This window comes from Eucalyptus grandis, chromosome 6 (assembly GCF_016545825.1).
Source record: "Eucalyptus grandis isolate ANBG69807.140 chromosome 6, ASM1654582v1, whole genome shotgun sequence".
Classification (NCBI taxonomy): Eukaryota; Viridiplantae; Streptophyta; class Magnoliopsida; order Myrtales; family Myrtaceae; genus Eucalyptus; species Eucalyptus grandis.
In genome coordinates this window covers 43,594,448-43,600,447 of record NC_052617.1, presented here as the reverse complement: position 1 = coordinate 43,600,447, position 6,000 = coordinate 43,594,448, and positions in this window count along the sequence as shown.

The following is a 6,000-nucleotide window of genomic DNA, read 5'->3' as shown; positions in this document are numbered from 1 at the left end:
GTGACCAGACAAATATGAAAGTAGTCGAGAACGCCACAGAGGACGCAATTATTGCTGATGTCTAAGTAAACTGCAGATAGGGATCAAAGACCAAATGAGAAAACTCTCAAATTTCCAAAGAGTCAAACACAAGCCCAATTAGAAGCCGAAGTGTCAAAAGAGGAAAAGAAAGCACCAACATGGGCGTTTCCCACCTTAAGAGTAATGTCCCTCTCCATGAACTCCATAATTGATTAACTTCTCTAAGTTCATAAAGATAGTGCACTGATTAGGCCTCTACTTAAGCATATCCACATTTTACTTAACCCTCAACTAGCGAGATAGTGAGAAAGATAGAGAGATCATATCGAGAGCTCCAGCTCTTCAGTTGATTCATGCCCATGTCTCTGGTGGTGAGTAGCTTCGTGCCAAAGACCTGGACGGTCGATGTAATTCCAAGTCCAAAGCTCAAGTTGAAGCAGCCATGCACGCAGAACGTTTGTCATGTAATTCCAGTTCATAGCCCCCTAAATTAATTTTGCTCTATTTTTCAATATCGACAAGAATTGTATAGACCATTTGGCGTGTCATCAAGCATGTGAAAAAGCTTAGCTTCTGTTCTTTCTTTCTTTGGTCGTGAGAAATTTTTGACCTTAACGCAGCATGTCTTTTACATTCGTTGCTTCTGAACTCTGAAACATGCGACTTGCGACGTAATGATAATTTTTTTTTTTTATATATATATAAAAGTCTTATATATCCTCTGGGAGCATAACTGACTTTTTCCTTTAATAAATATTTCATGCAATAAATTTTGGTTTAGACTCGGGTTAGCGTTAGTGTGTGGGGAGAGTATTTGGGGCTACTTGTCTGGGTGATAATGCATGGTTTAACAGGTTGAATCATATTTAGGAAATTATTTAGTAAGAATTATTGTAATGACATCTGATGATAATGACATTAAGCACGTGATTTTTCTTCTCGGGAGAGATAAATAGATGCAAACAAGAGCCACAGAAGCCACCAATCAAAAAAGGCAAGGGCCCTCAACATAATGACTCGCCCAAGGCAGCGAAGCAGGACGAGAAAGAGAGCAAAGCATCGGTCCAAAAAGATGGAGACGACAGCAACAAAAACCTCGCACGGGCACGAGCAAGAACAACTGAGGCCACTGAGTAGATTTCAGCGTGAAACAAAGAGAGGGTTTCTGCAGAAAAGCGAAGATACGGCGGAGGATAGGATCGACTCTTTATGAATAATAGAAATCTCTGTAATTTGTAATAAATGAACAAGTCATTGTCGAGTATTCAGTTCGTATAGCTATTATTGGTTTGTCTTTTTTTCATATCTCGTCGATTGCCAAGTTGAGTCTAATGTGTGAGAACCTCATGTTATACAATGTCTCATGGCTAGGCAAAATGGGTTCATGACCTACTTTTTGACTCGTTTTGTACTAACAGATTATACACGGGTTATAAAAATATGAAGGCCGGTTAAAATGGGTTCTCAAAAAATTTTAAGCTAAATTTATATGAGTTGAAAATGTGTCAGATGTTCTGATCCATTTTCGAACTTAAGTGGATAATCTAAAAAACACAAAACTTCCTTAGCTTTTCAATTGCAATCGTTCATTTTCCTGCCTTCGCTGCTCGCCTCCGAGCCGCCTCCGCCGCTTGGCTCCGCAACTTGCCTCCGAGCCACCTCCACCGCTTCCCCCAAGGTCGACGAGTTTTAGCCTTACCCTGTGAAATTCCAGCTCCCGGGTGTCGATAGTTGCCTCAACAGCACTCCTCGATGGCGTGAGTCCATACTGTACACTTCTGCCTTCGTGGGTTGCTGTTGCTCGTGCCATTAGCCTTGCTCACGCGTGCTTCGTTTCGCGCCTTCAAATCGTTGGATGGACGGACGGGCTTTGAGTGCTTTGCTTCTCCCGTTCTCTTTTGCTCCGCTTGACAATTTTGGTTCGATATATTTTTTATCATAAGAACCATTTTAAAATAAAAGAGCTACCCACATGAAATTGGGCTAATTAAATCCAAGTTGTAAAATGGGTTTATCCACCCTATATTTTTTTTTTTTTATAAATTTATATTTTGTTGGTCAGGTTCTTTATAAATATTTCAATTTATAGGTTTTTTTTATATACTTTTTTACTATTTTTTAATGTTTAATTTGCTTTTTTTAATTTTGTTTTGAAGTTTTTATCCAATTAGCATAGAGCTTAAACTAGATGTGGGTTTTCCTAGAATATTAATGATTTTAGTAATACGATTCGGGTCGGGTCGGGTATTGATTTAGTAGAGTATTAATCACTAGATTTACACTACATGGATATAGGTTAAAATGGATTAAATAGGTCAATATGGGTTGGATCATTTTCGATCCGAATCAAACTGACCTAATCCACCCATTTGACGAGTTTAATTATGGCCAAGCAATGAAACTTGTGGAATATATACTTTATGAACAACCATTACCTTCTATTTTCATATTTAAGCTATAAGTTATCCCAAACAAGAGATAATTAGTATGTGGATATTTTTATCTAATTTCTATAAAGAATACATCGCACGAATTATGTGGGATGCTTTCCATCGGAATATGTAGTAATTGTCAAGACGAACAGAAAAATGCACACTCTATCCAGTTAACTATCTCGTGTAACGAACATTTTACCCAACCTTCATAAAAAATGTAACTGTTTTCGTATGTCTTTATAAAGGAAAGAAATGCAAAGAGTGAGATGTAAGAACGAAGATGATTGATGGTCGGCGAAGATACGCTCGACGCCGCTAAAAACATTGTGCGCAAAATTGTCAATGATTTAAAAAATTATTATTTATGTAAATCGATCGGATTTGGACAGGCCGGTGGACCGATCAGTGCTCCAGAAGGGAAATCTTTTTCCGGTCGGTGCACCGATCCAAGGATCTCCTAAACCTTTTTTACACTTGCCAGATGTATGGTTTATTAAGTATTCCTTCTTGCCTTTTTTTTATAAATGCATAAGGACAAATAGAGTAGAAATGTCATAATTTTTTTTTATGATTTATTTGTGTATCGTAAATTTTTTTTCTCACTTAAGTTTGAAAAATTGATCAATTAAATGTCATTAACTATTTACCTCGCCGAAAAATCCGACATCTATGTGGCACCGTTGGCACCAACATGGACAATTTTTGTAATTTTTTTCACTTACTTAGTGTCACAAATTTGAAAAATCAATTACTTAAATGTTACAAATTTGAAAAATCAATCACATATATGTCTCGACAATTCATCTTGTCAGAAAATTAACTATCGGCCTTGCCTAGATTTGACAAGGGCCTTTGTGCCCTCGTTGCGAACGAGGCAGGCTTGTTGTGAAGGCCTTCACAGCCCCATTGGCAAAGGGTGAGGCCTTTGTGGCAGGCATAAAAAAAACAAAAATAATTCAAAAAATAATTAAAAAACTAAAAAAACTCATGTAGGATGATTTGTTAGAAATGACACTCAGATGATTGACTTTCGATCAATGTGACACTCAGGTGAATGATGTATGAAAGTTATACTACTATATTTGTTCCTAGGTGCTTATTATGAGGGATTTGACTATTTGGCTTTTAATATTTGGCCTGACTTCTACTATTTGTTTAAAATGTCAAGTTTTCATAAATGAACTTTCCGCCAATAAAAGAGTTTTAACTGGACAACTTCGTTTTATGGGGTTAAGCTAATGTGACACTCAAATAGGTATCGTGTAAAAGTTATAGCACTCAAGTGAACATTATAAAAAAGTTATATCACTCATGTTGTACTTGTGCCTGATTGCTTATTATTAGGGATCTAACTATATGGCTTTTAATATCTGGCCCGACTTCTGCTATTTTGTCAAAATGTCAAGTTTTCAAGGGGGCGCTTTCTGCGAGTGAAAGAGTCTCAACTGAACAGGCTCGTCGTCTTGAGGTTAAGCCACTGAGCTGCTTAATAGATTATCACAACCTGCGGCCATCTACATCGTTCTCGTAGTTTTTTAGCACAGAGTATGTTTTTGCTTGTTTAAGAACCATAAATTACTTGTAGATGCCTTGGATAATTTCCAGAGATCTTTCATGTGCGAGACATGCTATTTTCTAAACCTATTGCATTTTGGTTAATTCAATTCTAATTCTTTTAATTTTACCAATTGAGTCATAAACTTTTTCACGTTTTGCTAAGTCCATTTGGCTAATTTTGGACGGAAATTAATAACGTGGTCACTAACGGTCCTAAGTTGTATGACCGGTGGCATCAACATTTTTAAATATTAATTTTAAATCCCAAATCTATTGCATTTTGGCTAATTCAATTATATGCGTTCAATTTGCTAATTGAGTAATAAACCTTTTTGAAGTTTTGTCAATTGAATCCATCTGTCCAATTTTGATCGAAAATTAATGACGTGGTTGCTAGTGATTCTACACAATACGGTTGATGACATGAACAATTTTAGTTTTTCCTTTTCTTTTTGGCGTAGGGGCCGGCAAAGGTCGTTGATCACAAGTGAGGGCATCGTTGTCGGTGACCATGTCATCAATTTCTAGTTAAAATTGATAGGATTGACCATTGACAAAAAGTAAAAAGATTTAGGACTTAATTGGAAAAACTAAAAAGTTGAGAACTAAATTAGCCAAAGCACAATAAATTTAGAATTTTTTGGATAATTTTCCCTCTTTCTCACTATTCGCGGCCATTATCTAGGGGTTAAGGTTTGAAGAAAATAGCTAATTTTACCTCAATTCGTTAATCTAGGCAAACATATGGAAAATGGCATCTTTTTACCCATAAATATTGCTACTTTAATTTTGCCCGCAAGTCATATAAGATGTTATATAATAAATCGCTGTCAAATCAATTTTTTTGACAGGATGTGTTGTTTCCCAAATTCAAGCGAGGGCTACCATCATTTGGTCTAGGCAATGGCGTAGAGGCCCTCGTCGGCCAACAGGCAAGGGTTTCAAACCTTGCTTGGATCTGGGCAAGGGGCGACACCCATGCTTATGGCTGGTGAGGGTGTGGGGGCCCTCCCCTAGACCAGCCTTTTGCTGGCGATGGTCGGCCGTCGACCTCGCCTTCCAAGGTATAAAGAGAAAAGAAAAAAAGGAAATTGAGAAAAAGTGAAAAAAAAATAATTAAGAAATCTGAAAAAGAAATTAAAAAATCAAAAGAAATTGTTCACGTAAGTAATAATAGTGTCACATAGGATCACCAATACCCATATCAGCAATTTGTAGTCTAAATTGCTCGGATAAACTAAATTGGTATCAATGTGAAAAGTTTAAAACTAAATTGATACCAATGTAATAGGTTTATGACTTTTTTGGTACTTTTCCTTTAAAATCGCGCACCTGCATGGGGGTATATAGGGTCTAATCCACTTAGCCCGTGGTATTCAATTATAAGGTTAGAAGCCTTCCACTGATATATTGGTCCACACACTCATATTTTTTTGTTGTGGTACAAGACACCTCTTTATTTATTTTCCAAATAAACTATCAACAGTGTCAATTTAACTGTGTTACCTGTCTGGAGGTACTCCTTGTGCCAAGTTCTATTTAGGGTATATGTTTTTGGCCTGTGCGTCATTATTCCGGTTGAGTAAATTAACATGAAGAGCATTTGTCAGTGGGCTCTCTCCACTTTTTGGCTAAATGCCAGAAGTCGTTCTTGAAATTTAATAGTGTCGCCTAAATTTTAAAATTATCGTCCATAACACAAATTGCTTCGGTTTACCTTGCATTTATCCTCTCTTATTGAGTTTCCCTACCACGTGGAAGATCCGTATTTATGCAGTTTGATAAGCAAGTGGCCACATACTTGTAGAGCCTGATACTGAGGTTTCCTCTTGAAATTGGAAAGTTTTTGTAGCACGTTTTGCAAGGTAGATGTAATATTTGTTGATCGATCGACTTATTCATAAATAGGTGACTTGGCATGGGTACTCGGTAGATTTTGACTGGTTCATTGAACCATGGCTTGAATTAACTGTCACTAGCAAACCAT